Here is a 16,674-nt window from a genome sequence, read left to right as displayed (position 1 = left end):
ACACAATTATCAAGATTTTCTTCAACTAGCGGTAGTACCGATTCCGGTTTATTTTTATATTCGGATAATAAATTAAGAGAATCGTTAGCTAAATTTGTTTCCGTATAACATCTTTTTTTTTTAATTTTGGATCTAAACGCACATTTGAAGATTTTTGTAAAGAATCTCTTAATGCATGTGCTAAACGTGTTCCTAGAACTATACTTACTCGTACAATTAAAAATTAGTAAAATAAGGAAAGAAGAATTTAATTAATGAATTTAATAAATTAGATAATAAAGTTTCTTTATGTTCCGATATTTGGAGTGATCATTGACAAACACATTCGTATATGGGTGTGACTTGCCATTAGATCGATAACTCTTGGAACCTCCAAAAAAGATTGTTAACCTATAGAGTTTTTAATGAATCACATAATGCTCATAACATCACACAATTATTATATTTAATTTTAGAAGAATATGACTTAACTCATAAAATATTTTCAATATCATTAGATAATAATGCTAGTTCCAATACCGCTTATATAGATGATCTAAAATTTATTTGTCAACCTATTATTAGCGGTTTATTTTTTCATATTCGTTGTGTATGTCATATTTTAGATTTATGTGTTCAAGATTGCTTAAAAATTTTAGAAAGTTATATTAAACCAATTAGAATTGTAATTTCTTATTTATGGTCACACCCATCTATATTGAAACAATAGGGTAGGTTTTGTAAAACTAATTGAATGAAACTTAAAAAATTTCATGTGATGTACCAACACGTTGGAATTCGACATACCAATTATTACAAGATTCATTTGAATATAAAGAATTATATGTTCATTTTTTGCACAAAATACTAATACTAATATATATTTATTTTCACAACAATAGAATATTTGTATTAGTATTTGTGAAATTTTAAAAGTATTTAATGATGCAACCGAACAATTTTATGGTGTTTATTATCTCACTGCTCAATTGGTTTAAGAAAATTTTTCTAATATAGTATTAGTAATGAACATATTAATAATGAATCTTTTTCTCCTTGCATCTTTGTAAAATACGGTACCCAAATAATAATTAAATAATAAGGTTATTTGAGAAATAATCTTATTGAAATTTTTAGAAAATTTTTCGGAGCTCGTATGACTAGTTTAAGGGGATGAATTTATAGGCTTGGGAAAAAGTCTGTTTGAAATAACGAAAAGTGGGAGTTGATTGAAGAATAAACTTAGGCTTTGATTTTTCCTAAACCTAAGTTCAAAGCTTATAAACCTAATCCCTTCCCCTCCGTGAACCTCTCCACCCGATCCTTTCTCCTCCTCCTTCGGCGTTTCTCTACTTCCCCCTCTCTATGCTGTCACCGGCTATCACAGGCCGTCGCCCGTCGCCGGGTACCATGAGAGCCCTCCTCTTCCTCTTCCCCTCCCTCTCGCGCCGACTCTTCCCTTCTCTCGATCCCTCTCCATCACTCTTCTCTGCCGACATAAACAACTCGCGGAGCATCCCTAGCCCTTCCTCTTCCCTGATCTTGCGCCACCCACTTCCGAGCAACCTCCTCGTGTTGCCGCCGATTGGTGCTACTCGACCGTTGCCGACCATTCGCTTGAGACTCACCGACAACACTGCAGCCGTCGAAGGAGGCGATGTTGTCGACCTGAGCGAGGATCCTGATTCCTCTTCATCACGATCTTTTTCGCGGTCTGATCTTACCGGTGCCACCTGATCGCGCTCCCATCACTGGATCCAGCCGCTGACCATGTGAGAGTCTCCCATCGCTTCCCCATCTATGCTATGATCGACTCCGTTGTTTGTTGCCTCTAGCCGATCACCGTTGGCGACACCATCTGTTCACCACCAGCCTTCTGTTGATGGGAATTCACTACCGCCTACTACCAGAGAAGAAGGAAGTCAATTGGGTAACGAATTCTTTGATACAAGCTTTGTTGACCTATCTTAGTTCTGATTTGAGGATTTGGTTTGGATGACAGTAGCTTCACCTAGCATCAGCCACCAATCTGGCAGAAAGGTCTTCGACTGTGTGTTCACAAGGAGCAACCAGATTAAGGTAAGATGTGTATGGAGATCAGTTTGCATTTCGATAATGGTGTTAGGTTGATATGAATTTGTATCAGATTTCTTTTTGGAGGTTATAATTGTTGGATCGTGAAACGTCGATAGAGGGGGGGTGAATATCGATTCGAAAAACAATGTTGAAAAGAGATAAGCGCAGCGGAAATAAAACAGCTTAGACAGATGAACACGATGTTTTTTACTTCGTTCGGAGCCTGTGACGACTCCTACTCGAAGGCCCGTACTCCTTAAGTACTTTCGTTGGACAATCACTAGCAGTTCGAATATTATTACAATTTAAAGTACAGAAATGCTAATGAAAATAAAACAAATACCGACAAGAATTAAAGACGAGGAAAAGAGTGTATTGTCGGATCTTCGTTAGCGTCGCAGGAGCGCAGAGCAGTAGAGCAAGCAGTCTAAGAGTTCTGAGTTGATTCTGATCTCTGCCTCCGCCCCATCTTTTATATGAAGCTCGGGGCGCCCTAGATCCCTTCCAGGCGCCCTGGTGAGACGTGGCAAGTCCAACCAGCGAGCTCCAAGTGGCGACGCGCGGTCAGGATAATTTTTGCCTCCAGGGCGCCCGGGTGCGACCTCCGGGCGCCGGACCACCTTTTTCCAGCGAACAACTTTCCTGCAAAACAAGGTTAGTTCGAGACAAATAGATCCTGCGAAATAAAGTGTTTAGCACAGTTTATGAGTTTAGTATAAGAAGTATGACTTAGCAAAACAGAGTATGACCTAGATTCCGTCTTTCCGAGACCGGAATCTAGTCACGATCTCGACTTAGATATCCGAAATGGATCTAAGCCGGATCGACGCCTAATGTTCCCTTCCCGGGAACGCGTCCTCGCAGTCACTCCCCTCCAGTGACTTACCTTACTTACCTGCCAGACGTCCGGTCAGCCCTTCGACCCGTCTGGACTTCTCGCCAACTATTCGGTCAGCCCGTCGACCTAGCTGGTCTTCTCGCCAAGCGTCCGGTCAGCCCGTCGACCCGCTTGGACTTCTCGCCAGCTATTCGGTCAGCCCGTCGACCTAGCTGGGCTTCGTGCCAGACATCCGGTCAGCCCGTCGACCTATCTGGACTTCTCCAGCACACTCGATCAGAGTGTTTAGACAACAACAGACTAACTTAACCTGATTTTCCATTCATCAAAACCTGGGTTAAATCGTTAGTGCTAACCACACCAACAATAATCTGTGTAGATTGGTTAATGAATGATTAGTTGTTTTAAAACATGGATTAAATGATGGGTTGATTAAGGAATTGGGGTTCTAATGTGATGTGTTGATTTGGGGGAGTTTTGGAGATATGCATGTATAAACCTAATCTAATTAGGTTGTAGAAGGGTCGGGGTTAATTGAAGAGATTAAACCTAATCTAATGAAGATGATGGATTGAGTTTTCGGTTTAGCTAGTCGTTGTATACATGATTAGCTAAACTGTATATCATGTGATTTGCAGGACGTTGATTCGAGACGAGCATCTCGAAATGGGATTTGTTCCGATACGATCGACAGATAAAGGCGGTACCTTTGACTTATCTCTTTTAATATTGTCATTCTTGTTGGCACAGCGGGGCCGGCAAGAGGGGGATGAATTGCCTACAAAATAAAAGTATACTCTCCTCAATTCTTTCAACTCAAACAGTGCAATAGTAATAAAGTAAACTAACAGAAATAAAGAAAAAAACTCAGCAATTTATTTGGTTACAACTAAGAAGGTTGTTAATCCAAGGCAATAGAAAAATCTCTGAAAGATCTCTTTCTTTGAAGGCAGAGAAGCCTTTTACACACTAGAAACTCAGAACTATTGCTAGAAATGAATACAGAGTTGATTGTTTGATTGATGTTCATTTCCTAGCTCCAGGGGCCTTTATATCGCTCCTGGAAAGTCTATCTCGAGGGTCCAAGGCATCTCCAACAGGGGTTCAAGGTGCCTCCAATAGTTTGTTCGGATAAAACTTTATCCGAATTCAAACGACAACTTTAGCTGGGTCTAAGGAGCCTTAAACAGCCTTGGAGGTGCCTCGAACCCAGTTCGAGGCGCCTCCAAGCTGTCTGAGGCGCCTCGGACAGTGCAGGTTGCTGAGGCGCCTTCAGCACATCATTGAAGGCTCCTCCAGTTAGATTTTCAGCTCCTTTTGACTTCTTTTTGGCTTCCGATGCTCCGATAGATTGGGTGATTGCGGCCAACCGGAATAGGGCTCACCCGAACCCATTGTTGGTACAATCGACCTAGGTTTTGATCGGTACGATCATAGTTTTGATGTGTGTGTCAAAGAGTTTAAGTTAGGTTCACCCTTGTATCTGATATGTGTATTTGAGTTGTGCAGGTTCGCAAGATACACATGCGACTCAGGTTGATGGCTTCGGGTCTGGTGAAGGATGAAGTATCCGAGGGACCGTGGACAAGGTAGCGAGGACAAGGGCCGAGGGAAGCAATTTCGAGGCATACGTGAAGGATGACATTGGGGACGAGCCGCAGGCTTGAATGCATCCGAGGGACGAGAGCCAAAGAAAGTATGCTTGAAGGTTCTGTTAAAGCTGCAAAGGAAGTGTCAAAAGAGTCGTAAGGGTGAGGGTACGAGTGCACGAGAGATTGTACTCGGAGTCAAAGCATAAGTTTTAGGGTTTACTGTAGCAGTACTATAGCAGTCGACTGCATGTTTTAGCAGTCGACTGGTGCAGTCGACTGCGCAGTCGGCTAGGCGCGAACAGAATGGTTCTGTTCGTTCGGTCGGTGTGGATCAGTCGACTGCAAGTTTTAGCAGTCGACTGCACCAGTCGACTGCTAGTTTTAGCAGTCGACTGGTAAATGATCGTTGGTGCTGGAAAGTAGCCGTTGGCTACCTCTAACGGTAACACCAGTCGACTGATGGTTTTGCCAGTCGACTGATGCCGAGATGAGTTGATATGATGATCAATTCTCTCCTCTTATTTAAGGAAAGCTTTGGGGCTTGAAGGAGGTTACTGATTATTGTTGAATCACTCCTTGTCATTGCTCAAAGCTTCCAAGCCTACTCTCTTCCTCCTAAACCTAAGTTCATCTTGTAAGAGGAAGAGAACCTTGTGAGAGGTTGTACTTCACCGAGAAGGAGTAAGAGCTAGCCGGAGATTGCTGGGGACTGATCCACCGAAGGATCAAGGGCTCGTCCACCTCAAGGACACACCGTGGAGTAGGAGCAAGCAATCTCCGAACCATGTAAAAGAATCGTGTTAGCGTTTGTGTTCTTACTCATTGCTTTCTTGTTTTAGTTTCATTTCCGCTTGCGCAAACTAACCGTGTAGAGAAGAAATCGAAGTTGGGGTGACCTAGCTATCCAACCCCCCTTCTAGCCGGTCACCGATCCCCAACAAGTGGTATCAGAGCGAGGACGCTCTTCAACGGACTAATCGCCAAGAAGAACAACATCATCAATGGCCGGCTCAAACATTCATCCACCCAAATTTGAAGGGGACTTCTCTTGGTGGAAGAAGAGAATGGAGGTATTTTTCGAAACTGATTTTGATATTATGCTAATCATGGAAAATGGTTTCGAAGTGCCTAGGGATTAAGACAATAAGATACTTGAGAAAACAAGGTGGAGCAAGAAGCAAAGAGAAAAACATTTAGCGAATTCAAAAGCCATCCATCATCTACTAAATGTTCTTCCCCAACAAGAAGTAACAAGGGTGGGAACCTACTCAAGCGCCAAGGAGTTATGGGAAAAGCTAGTGGAGCTTCATGAAGGCACATCGGAGGCTAAGTTGGCAAGAAGAGATCTTCTCCGAACTCAACTCAATAATGTAAAACTTGAGAAGGGAGATAAGGTATCTACACTTCATGCTAAAATTAAAGAAATTTTAAGTGGACTAACAAGTGTAGGTGAGAAGCTCTCCAACCGAGACATCATAATGAAAGCCATCAATGCCTTCCCAAGAAACTCGACATGGAGCTCCATTGTAGATTCATTCTACATTTCAAAGGATCTAGAGAAGAGCTCTCTAGATGAATTCTTCTCAACAATGGAGCTTCACGAAACAAGGGTTGAAGGATTAGAAGGAGAAGCAAATAGATCAAGAGGAGTAGCCCTTGTGACAAACAAGGGAAAGGGTAAGAAGAAGAAGTCTTCATCCCCACCAACCTCCGACTCCGAAGAATCAAGTGTCTCAATGGATAGTGATCAAGAGGCATATATGGTAAGAAAAATGAGAAAAGTATTTAAATCTTTTTCTTCTAACAAATCACATGCTAGGAGAAGTTCAAGGGGCAAGAGTAGAAGAAGAAAGATCAAATACTACAATTGTCAAGGAGAGGGACATATGAGAGATGATTGCCCTCTCTTGAAGAAGAAGGAAGGGAAGAAGAAGGAGGAGAAGAAGACAAAAGAAAAGGGGAAGAAGGCTCAAAACCTAAAAGCAACATGGGATGATCCTTCATTATCATCGGAGGAAGAAGAGCACAATGTAGTAAATTTTACTTTAATGGGAATTGATGATGTAGCTTCCACCTCATCCGAGCAAGAAGAAGGAAGGAGCTCAAGCGAAGATGAAGAGGGGAGCTCAAGTGAAGGGGGAGGTCAAACTTCGTGTTGGAGTGTATACTGAAAGCCTAAGCTTTGTAAACATTCATTATGAATAAAGAATTACATTTGGTCAAATTGTCTACATTTAGTTGTAGTTGTTCAATTAATTTATACTGTAGATAACATAGTATGTGGTGCCACATGCAGAAGATGATGTTATCAGTACCTTATAAATTATAAACAGTAGCTCACGACCAAAATAGAAAGGAACAAACCATTAGAAGGTCGTAGTGTAATTAGGTATCAGTTTATCTTGACTGTATAATTACACTAGTACACTTAGAGTGTATTGAGTAGGACCATTTGAGGTCGTTTCTTTTATACTGATTTTATAAAGAAACAAAGACCTCGGTTATTATGGAAGTGTGTGCTCTTAATCCTGATATAATAACAAGCACATATATTTGATATTTATTTCTTTAATTTATCAATGGGTGAGATTTAGTTCGATGAATCAATAAGCCCGATAAGTTGGGAAATGGTATCACTTATAGTGTGTGTTGTTGATTATAGAAGGAAACTGTGTCCTAGAGATACTAGGTTGATAATGTCCCCAAGAGGAGCTCATAAGGATTGTCATGTTAAACCCTGCAGGTGGACTTAGTCCGACATAACGATAAGGTTGAGTGGTACTACTCTTGGACTAAGATATTAATTAAATGAGTTGTCAGTAACTCACTTAATTAGTGGACATTCGATATCTTAAAAACAGGGAGACTAACACACTCATAATAAGAAGGAGCCCAAAAAATGTAATTTGGGATTGGTGCGGTAGTTTAATAATAGTTCTCTAGTGGAATGAATTATTATTGATAAAATTAAGTTGTGTGTTCGGGGCGAACACGGGATGCTTAATTTTATCAGGAGACCAAAACCAATTCCTCCTCTCGGTCCCTATCGTAGCCTCTTAATTATAGAGTACTATACCCACCTTCTTACCCATCCTATAGGGGCCGACCAAGCTAGCTTGGAGACCAAGCTAGGGCCGGCCATGGGTATGTTCATGGGTGAATTTATGTGGCCGTTCCTATTAAAATAAAAAGGAATTTTAATTTTAAAATTTTTTCTTATGTGGATAATATAATTTAAAAGAGAGTTTAAAAATTTATATCCTTCCTTTTATAAGATTCTACAAAAGATTAAGAGAAGAGTTAAAATCTCTTTCCTTATTTGTAGATTAAAAGGTTGATTTTAATTTTGGTAAAAACTTTCCTTTTAATTATATTCATGATTTAAAAGAAAGTTTAAAAATTAAAAATTCTCTTTTATTAGTTTCTACAAAAGATTAAGAAAAGATTTAATATCTTTCCTTATTTGTAGATTGAAAGGAGATTTTAATTTTTAGAGATAACTTTCCTTTTTTGGAAATTGATCCTGTCCGAACCAGGAGTCAACGGACACTGGGTACGCGGCGCTCCCTGCTGGATCCTCGAGTGCTCCGGCGAACCTGCAGCAAAAACCGAGCCAGGAGGGGTGTCCCGGCGACAGCCCTCCGACGCTCAAGTCAGGCGAGGAATAACAAAAAGGTGGCCTCAAGATGAAGACTTTTCATACCTCCGGTGAAGAAATAGAGGCCTTATATAGGCCTCTCGAAGAAGCCTGGGTGCGCCAATCAAAGCAACCACCTGCCTTTGACCATGCCCAGGTATGAGTCTGTCAGAAGGGCCATGCCCAGATATGGATCTGGCAGGAAGACGTCCATGAGGCCATACTGCTACTGTATCAACCTTTCCACGATGTGACGGCAAGATCCTCCATCGTGCGATCTTGTGTACGGCCTAATCATCAGACATGCTTCTGCTGATATCCCATATCCCGAACCGAGAGCATAGGCCGCTCGGCCACCTTTGTACCCTCGCCCTTATCTTTGCCGAACGGACAACCCGCTTGGCCCTTTGGCCCCAGCCGAGCGGACTCCCGCTCGGCCCTTCGATCCTCCTGCCTTGGCGTCGGAAACCCTAGCCCCTGGATGGGTTGTCTCTAGATCCGCTCGAACTTACTCAGCTGCTCGGCGCAGCCATTAACCGCTTAGTCAGCCCTTCATCGGTGCTCGAGCTGAGACCCTTCAGGAAGTGGGTCCCCCATTCTTACTGCCGGATCACTTGCCTTCCCTTCAAGTCTAATCGAAGGAGGAAGTGAGTCCGACTGACTGGACTATATGTGTCCGAGCGGGCGGTCGCCGCCTTTCCGTAGCTTATAATATCCCTGGGGCCGTTCGGCCCTTCTGCCAAATTCAGCTGCTCGGCTCTTCGTTTTGGTTGTCTTGTCGCTCAACATGGGTGTTTGCTTGTCTAAATCTTCTCGGAAATTGTGCAATCTTTTTCATTAAGGCGAAGCGTGCGCGGTATGGGCGCATTAATTGCGCTCGGTGACAGGGCGCCACGTGTCGACCATTGTGTGGCGGCGGCGTCACTTACGATGGGACGCCCCCGTTTGAAATGGACGGCCCGATGGCGTCCTCGTTTCTCGTGACCTAGATCGGACGGCGAGGCTGACCGGCCTCGGCCGTATAAAGCCTCCGTCCCCTTTTTTGGCCGGCCACTTGCTCGCGCTTTGTCTTTCTGTTTCGTTCTGTTTCTGCGGCCTCCGGCGATCCAGTGTCTGTTTTTAGGCGGCGATCATCTCATCGGTGATTCTTTCCGCCCGTTTCCTTCCCAGTGAGTCTTCTTCCTTCACTTACTAGGTCTTCTCTGCTCATTTCGCCCCTTTCGTTCCCCTTCCTTCGATTTCTTGCTATTCTTTCGCCTCTCCGAGATGGCAAGCTCCTCCGAACGCGCTGTTGGTGTTCATGGCCCTTGGTACCTGACCATGGAGAGTCGATTTGATGAGGAGGGTGCTCGGCGCCTTGTTCGGACGTATGGGATTCCCGATAACTATGAAATAGTTGTAGCCGACCCGACTGACCGGCCCCATGACCCCCCGATCGGCACCATTTGTTTTTTTCTAGACCAATTCCAGGGCGGCCTTAGATTTCCTACCCATCCCTTTATTTTAGAGGTTTGTAACTATTTTCGCATCCCGCTCGGCCAACTTGTGTCGAATTCCTTTAGGCTACTGAGCGGGATGGTCGTCCTCTTCAAGCTGCACAGTATCCCTCTTGACCCCAAAATATTCCACTTCTTCTTCTACCCCAAACAATCCGAGCCGGGCACTTTTATTTTCCAAAGTAGAATAGGCTTTAAATTTTTTGATAATATGCCGACCTCCAACAAACACTTGAAGGAGTTTTTCTTCTATATCCGACTTCCCGAGCGGCCAGCATTCCGAACCAAATGGCAGACCGCTGTGCCGACCCAGCCGGAGCTCGGCAAGTTCAGAAGCAATCCAGCCTATCTTCATGCTGCGAACTGGTTGTCCGGTCAGCGATACAAGATCGACCAGTTGCTGCTCAAGGGGGTGTTGTATATTTTCATATTGTCTCCCGTCCGGGATTTCCCTTCCGCATGAGTAAGGATTCTTTACTCTCTTAGCCTTTTTTGCCTAACCGATTTTAATTTCTTTTACTGTAGCTGAAGTCATGTTGCGCTCCAAGGCTCTTGATCATCTGAAGTTGAAGGCCGTGGAGATTGAGGCCGCCACAAAACAGGAACTCGCCGAGCGGGGTCTTATCCCTAGCCGCCCGACGGATGTAGGAGAGGGGCGCGATCGCCCACAAGCAGCGCCCATCCGCTAGCGGAGGTTGAGGCGGATCTTTCCTCAACCCCGCCCGTGGCGTCCCGGTCGGGATCCACCATGGAGGTTGGCGAAAACATCGAAGAGACTCCGCCGACCCAAGAGGGGAACCACAGGCGCCGATCGGCGTAACCCGCCTGCTCCATCACGGATCGACCCCGTGGCCTCGCCTACCGCCCAGCCCTCGGCTCTCCTCCCGGACTCGTCGCCGCCTCGTCGGTTGGGCGAAACTTCCACTATAGGGGAGTCCTCGCATCAGGCGGCCGCGACTAAAGAAGCGCCGTCCGGTCATCCAACCATCAAGACTACCCTCCGATTCCCATCGGAGGAATATTTACTGTCCGCCGATCGGCCATCGAGCCCCGTTCACGAAATAACCTTGACGGGTCCGCTCGCCAAGCTTTTTGAGGACGCGCAGATTCAAGTGGCCCTCATGACGCCCAAGCAGCTCGGCGACAACAACATGCAGCAGGCCACTCAGGTAAATTCATCTTTCTTCCTGTGCCATGCTACTGTTTGGTTCCTGATTTCATTATTTCCTTTACAGCGCTGGGCTGAGCAAATCACCACTAGCCATCGGCTAGCCGAGCTGGAGGAGCTCCTGGAAAAACTTCAAGTGTCGGGGGGTCCGTCGGCTGAGCGAGAGAAACAAGCCTTCGAGGCCGAACAAAAGAAGGCTGCCGACCTGGCTACAGAGGTGGCTCGGCTAGAGGGCCAAGTCAAGAAGCGCGAAGCGGATGCCAAACGCGCTACTGCCCGGAAGAAGCGAGCGGTAGCCGATTTGGACAAGATGAAAGTAGATGTCCGTGCGCTAGATCAGGGTTCCAAGGATCTGGAGGCCCAGCTGAACACCGAGCGAGAGGACCGTTCGGCAGAACGCACAAAGGCCGAGGTGGACTTGAAGGCTGTCCAAGATACCTTAACTGCTTCCCGAGCGGCACTCAAAAAATATAAGGAGGGAGAGCCGAATCGCCTAGCAGCAGCGCGCCAGGAATACCTCCGCTCGGAGCGCTTTGGCGAAAAGTTCGGTGGCAACGTCTCCTCAACCTTCATCGAGGCGGTCAAGGTCACCACGACGTACTTTAAGAAGGGGGGGCACCTTCCTGCTGACCTGAGCATTCCCCCTCCTGAACTGGCGGCCATGATTGACGACATCCCGGACGCCTTTTTTAATTTTGAGGATCCGGAGTGATGCGGGTTATTTCAAGTACTTTCTGTATTTCATCCGCTCGGCGGATGTAAAATTTTTATACGTGCCGTTCGGCATAATTTTTCTTCTAATGAAACGATGCCCCTTTGCTTGTCTTCCTACTCATTATCCATAGTATTCTTCTGTTTGCTTAACGTTGATGCTTAGAGTCAGTCATGTTCTTAAGCGTTCTCCCTCACGCGTCCGATCGGCTTTGCCCATTGCATAAAGTCCGAGCGGGGAGGCCTACTCGCTCTGCACGTATCTTGCCTGCGTGAAGTCAACAAACGCCGAGTATTGAAGGACCAACCCCCAATCGGGCCTGAATGTTTTAGTATTTGTAGTTTCCGCGGTTTCTTACTCTGATATTCGTTCGTCCGCTCGGGGTATTTATAGTCGCCGGACCGACTTGATTTTTAACGTCGGATCTCGACGGCGCGGATATTTATAGCCGGTCGGCGCGGCTCTACGGTTTAACGTCTGGGCTAGACGGCTCTCCTCTCGGAGGGTTTATAGACGCCGGCTCGTCTCTCGATATTTAACGTCGGAGCTTGACGGCGTGGATGTTTATAGCCGATCGGCGCGGCTCTCGATCTTTAACGACGGTGCTCGTCGGCGCGGATGTTTATAGCCGATCGGCGCGGCTCTCGATCTTTAACGACGGTGCTCGTCGGCGCGGATGTTTATAGCCGATCGGCGCGGCTCTCGATCTTTAACGACGGTGCTCGTCGGCGTTCCGCTCGGACGTTTACAGACGCCGGCTCGTCTCTCGATTTTTAACGTCGGAGCTCGACAGCGCGGATGTTTATAGCCGGTCGGCGCGGCTCTACGGTTTAACGTCTGGGCTAGATGGGCTTCAAGGCTAACTCCTTACCAGGTCAAGCGACCTTGGCCTTCATAGCTTATCCCATGCTCGAACAAATTTTATGCCCATCCGACCGGCACTGGTCATTTGCTTACGAATCTAAATGCATACGCCGTTCAGCGGAGAATGCTCCATGTGTTTTCATCTTTTTGCTCCCTAGCTTGGAGAACGTACTCCTGGCCGAACGACTCAGGGTCTGCTTCGTCGAGCACTTTGGCTAGGATAATATACCTCCGTCCGAATGGTACGGGGCCTTCAATTTTCGAGCGCTTGGCTCGACCCATTTACCTCCGGCCGAGCGGCTCGGGGCCTTCGTTCTTTTGTTGGCGGTGCCTTATTTGTTCTTTTGATTTTTCGTTTCTGCATTTCAAGTATTCAGTCGAAAAAAGTACACAAGATGATTTACATAGGCACACCTTTCACCCTGCCCGGTAAGGCTGGAGGTGGTTCGCGCTCCACGGCCTATCTAGCTGCCGACCTTCCTCATCCTCCAAATAATACGCACCCGAGCGGAGCTTCTCGATGATTTTGAAGGGACCTGCGCCGACGTCGCCGACCGGCTTGACTTTCTTCCAGACAAGATCGCCGACCTGGAATGATCCGGGAATGACACGCCGGTTGTAGTTCTGCTTCATCCGCTGCCGGTATGCCATCAGCCGAACGGACGCCTTGGCTCGCTCCTCTTCGACCAAATCCAGCTCCATGTTCCTCCGTTCGGCGTTCCCATCATCATAACTCTGGATCCGGACGGACTCAACGCCGACTTCTACCGGAATGACTGCCTCGCCGCCGTACACCAAATGGAAAGGCGTAACGCCCGTTCCTTCCTTTGGAGCCGTTCGGATGGCCCACAAGACGCCCGGTACCTCTTCTGGCCAGCTTCCTCCGAGATGGTCGAGCCGAGTGCGTAGAATGCGAAGGATTTCCCGATTGGTCACTTCGGCTTGACCGTTGCTCTGAGGATAAGCCACGGACATGAAGTGTTGCTCAATCCCATAGCTCTTGCACCAATCCTCTAACATCTTCCCTGTGAACTGCCGCCCGTTGTCGGGCACTAGTCGGCGAGGGATGCCGAACCGACAAATGATGTGTTGCCAGATGAATTTTTTAACCATTTGTTCAGTGATCTTCGCTAGCGGTTCGGCCTCCACCCACTTGGAGAAATAGTCTACCGCCGCTAGTAAGAATTTCCTCTGCCCGGCCGCCATCGGAAATGGACCGACAATATCCATTCCCCATTGGTCGAACGGGCATGAAACGCTTGACGCCTTCATTTCTTCGGCCGGTCGGTGGGAGAAGTTGTGATACTTCTGGCATGAAAGGCAGGTAGATACTTTCCGAGCGGCATCTATTTGTAAGGTTGGCCAAAAGTATCCGGCCAAGAGGATCTTCTTGGCCAACGAGCGCCCGCCCGGATGACCACCGCATGATCCTTGATGTACTTCCTGGAGGATGTAAGCTGAGTCCTCCGAGCTTACACATTTCAGCAACGGGCGCGAGAAAGCTTTCTTGTAAAGCTGATCTCCGATGAGTGTAAACCGACCGGCTCTTCTTCTGAGGAGCCGGGCTGCATATTCATCGGAGGGTGTGGTACCCGAACGGAGAAATTCTATAATAGGTGTCCTCCAGTCGCTTGGAAACGTGAGGCCTTGCATCCGATCGACGTGCGCCACCAGCAGTACTTTTTCAATTGGTTGCTGAATGACAGCTGGTGTTATTGAACTCGCGAGTTTGGCTAACTCGTCTGCTGCCTGGTTCTCTGTTCGGGGGATCTTCTGTATAAGAACATCTCGGAAAGTAGCTTTGAGTTTTTCAAAGGCCTCAACGTAGAGTTTAAGCCGAACACTATTGATTTCAAAGGTGCCAGAAAGTTGTTGAGCGACCAACTATGAATCCGAATAGAGAGTCACCCGACCGGCACCCACATGCCGGGCTGCCTGCAATCCGGCTATGAGGGCCTCATACTCTGCTTCGTTGTTGGTAGCTTTATAATCCAGCCGGACGGATAGGTGCATCTTCTCTTCTTGAGGTGAGAGCAGCAATATTCCGATCCCACTTCCGAGCCGAGTGGAGGACCCGTCCACATATATTCTCCACATAGCTTCCGGCTCTGGCCTTTGCACTTCGGTCACAAAATCAGCCAAGGATTGGGCTTTGATCGTCGAGCGGGGCTGATATTGGATGTCAAATTCACTTAATTCTGTCGTCCACTTGATGAGCCGTCCGGACGCTGGATTCAACAATACTCTTCCGAGTGGACTGTCCGGACAATGATGGTGTGAGCCAAGAAATATGGTCGAAGGCGAACCAAAGCAAAGGCCAACTTCTCGAGCCGGTGTAACGAGATTCGACATCTTTTAAGATGTGGCTTAGAAAATACACCTGCTGCTCTTCGCCGCTTGCCCTCACCTGAGCCTACAGCATGCTCGATCGATGACAAATAAATATAAAGTGACTCACCCCGATCGACTTGGCTAACACTGGCAGAGAATTAAGATATGTCTTCAATTCTTGAACGCTCGGTCACATTCTTCATCCCATGGAACTTAGTAGCCTTGCGAGATCTTGAAGAATGGAAGGCTCGGCGGTTTTGGAGATGAATCGGACAAAGCGGTTATCCGACCGGTCAACCTCTGCACTTCTCTTGTATTTCTTGGGGCGGCATGTCTTGCGAGCTTTCACCTTCTGGGATTTGCTTGATTCCCGCTCGGTCACTATGTACCCCAAGAACGCCCTCCTTTTGCTCGAACAGCACTTGGGGATTTAGCTTGACTCCATATTTGCGCAGCGTTCGGAAGGTTTCTTCCATATCCCGGAAAAGATCGGCCGCTCGGACGGATTTGATAAGAATGTCGTTCACATAGACTTCCAGATTACGCCCGATCTGCTCCTTGAACACCTTGTTCATCAGGCGTTGATAGGTGGCCCCGACATTCTTCAATCCGAACGGCATTACATTGTAGCAATATGTGCCGTCGACCGTTACGAAGCTTACTTTTTCTTGATCTTCCCGGGCGAGCGGCACTTGATGATATCCTTGATAGGCGTCAAGCATGCAAATTAATTCGCAGCCGGCCGTAGAGTCCACCAACTGATCTATCCGGGGCAGAGGATAGAAGTCCTTGGGGCATGCTTTGTTTAAGTCCCGAAAGTCGATGCAGACTCTCCACTTGCCGCCCGGCTTGGAGACTAATACTACGTTAGCCAGCCAGCTCGGGAACTGCACCTCGCGTATGTGGCCGGCCTCCAGAAGTTTCTCTACTTCCGCCCGGATGATGGCATTCTGCTCGGCACTGAAATCCCTTTTTCTCTGCTTCACTGGCCGAGCGTCCGGTTGCGCTAGGCTCGGCGAAATTCCGGGCAACTCATGTGTCGACCAGACGAAGACATCATGATTTCGTTGGAGGCATTGGATCAGTTCCTCCTTCTGCTCCTCATCCAGATCAGAGGCGATAAAAGTCGTGGCCTCCGATCGGGTCGGATGAATCTGAACCTCCTCCTTTTCATCATAAATTAAAACAGGAGGTTTCTCGGTTATGGCGTGTACCTCGATTCGGGGCGCCTTCCGAGCGGAGTTGGATTCTGCTCGGATCATCTCGATGTAGCATCGCCGAGCTGCTAACTGATCCCCCCGTACTTCTCCCACTTTGTCTTCGATGGGGAACTTCATCTTCTGGTGGAAGGTTGAGACGACTGCTCGGAATTCGCTAAGCGCCGGTCGTCCCAAAATGACGTTGTAGGACGAAGGAGAGTTGACCACCACGAAGTTTATTGTCCTGGTCCTCCTGAGCGGCTCTTCTCCCAGTGAGGCAGCCAGCCGAATTTGTCCGACCGGCTGAACTTCGTTGCCAGTAAACCCGTAGAGCGGGGTCGTCATGGGCAACAGCTCGGCTCGATCAATTTGCAGCTGATCGAATGCCTTCTTGAATATGATGTTGACCGAGCTCCCTGTGTCAACAAATATGCGGTGAATAGTGTAATTTACTATTACCGCTTTAATGAGCAGAGCGTCATCGTGGGGCACTTCAACTCCTTCTAAGTCTCCGGGCCCGAAAGTGATTTCCGGTCCACTCGCCCGCTCTTGGCTACAGCCGACTGCGTGGATTTGCAGCTGCCGGACGCCCGCCTTTCTGGCTCGATTGGAGTCTCCTCCGGTCGGCCCACCAGCAATAACGTTGATCTCGCCTCGGGAAGTGTTGCTCCTATTTTCCTCTTCCCGAGCGGACGGCCGGGATCGCTCTTTGGACGCTCAGCGATTCTCCTGTCTTGGAGATCGGTGCCGATCGGGCGTCTACTGATGTCGCCTCTCGGTGT

The sequence above is a fragment of the Zingiber officinale genome, chromosome 1B (assembly GCF_018446385.1).
Source record: "Zingiber officinale cultivar Zhangliang chromosome 1B, Zo_v1.1, whole genome shotgun sequence".
NCBI lineage: Eukaryota > Viridiplantae > Streptophyta > Magnoliopsida > Zingiberales > Zingiberaceae > Zingiber > Zingiber officinale.
This window is presented reverse-complemented; position numbering follows the sequence as displayed.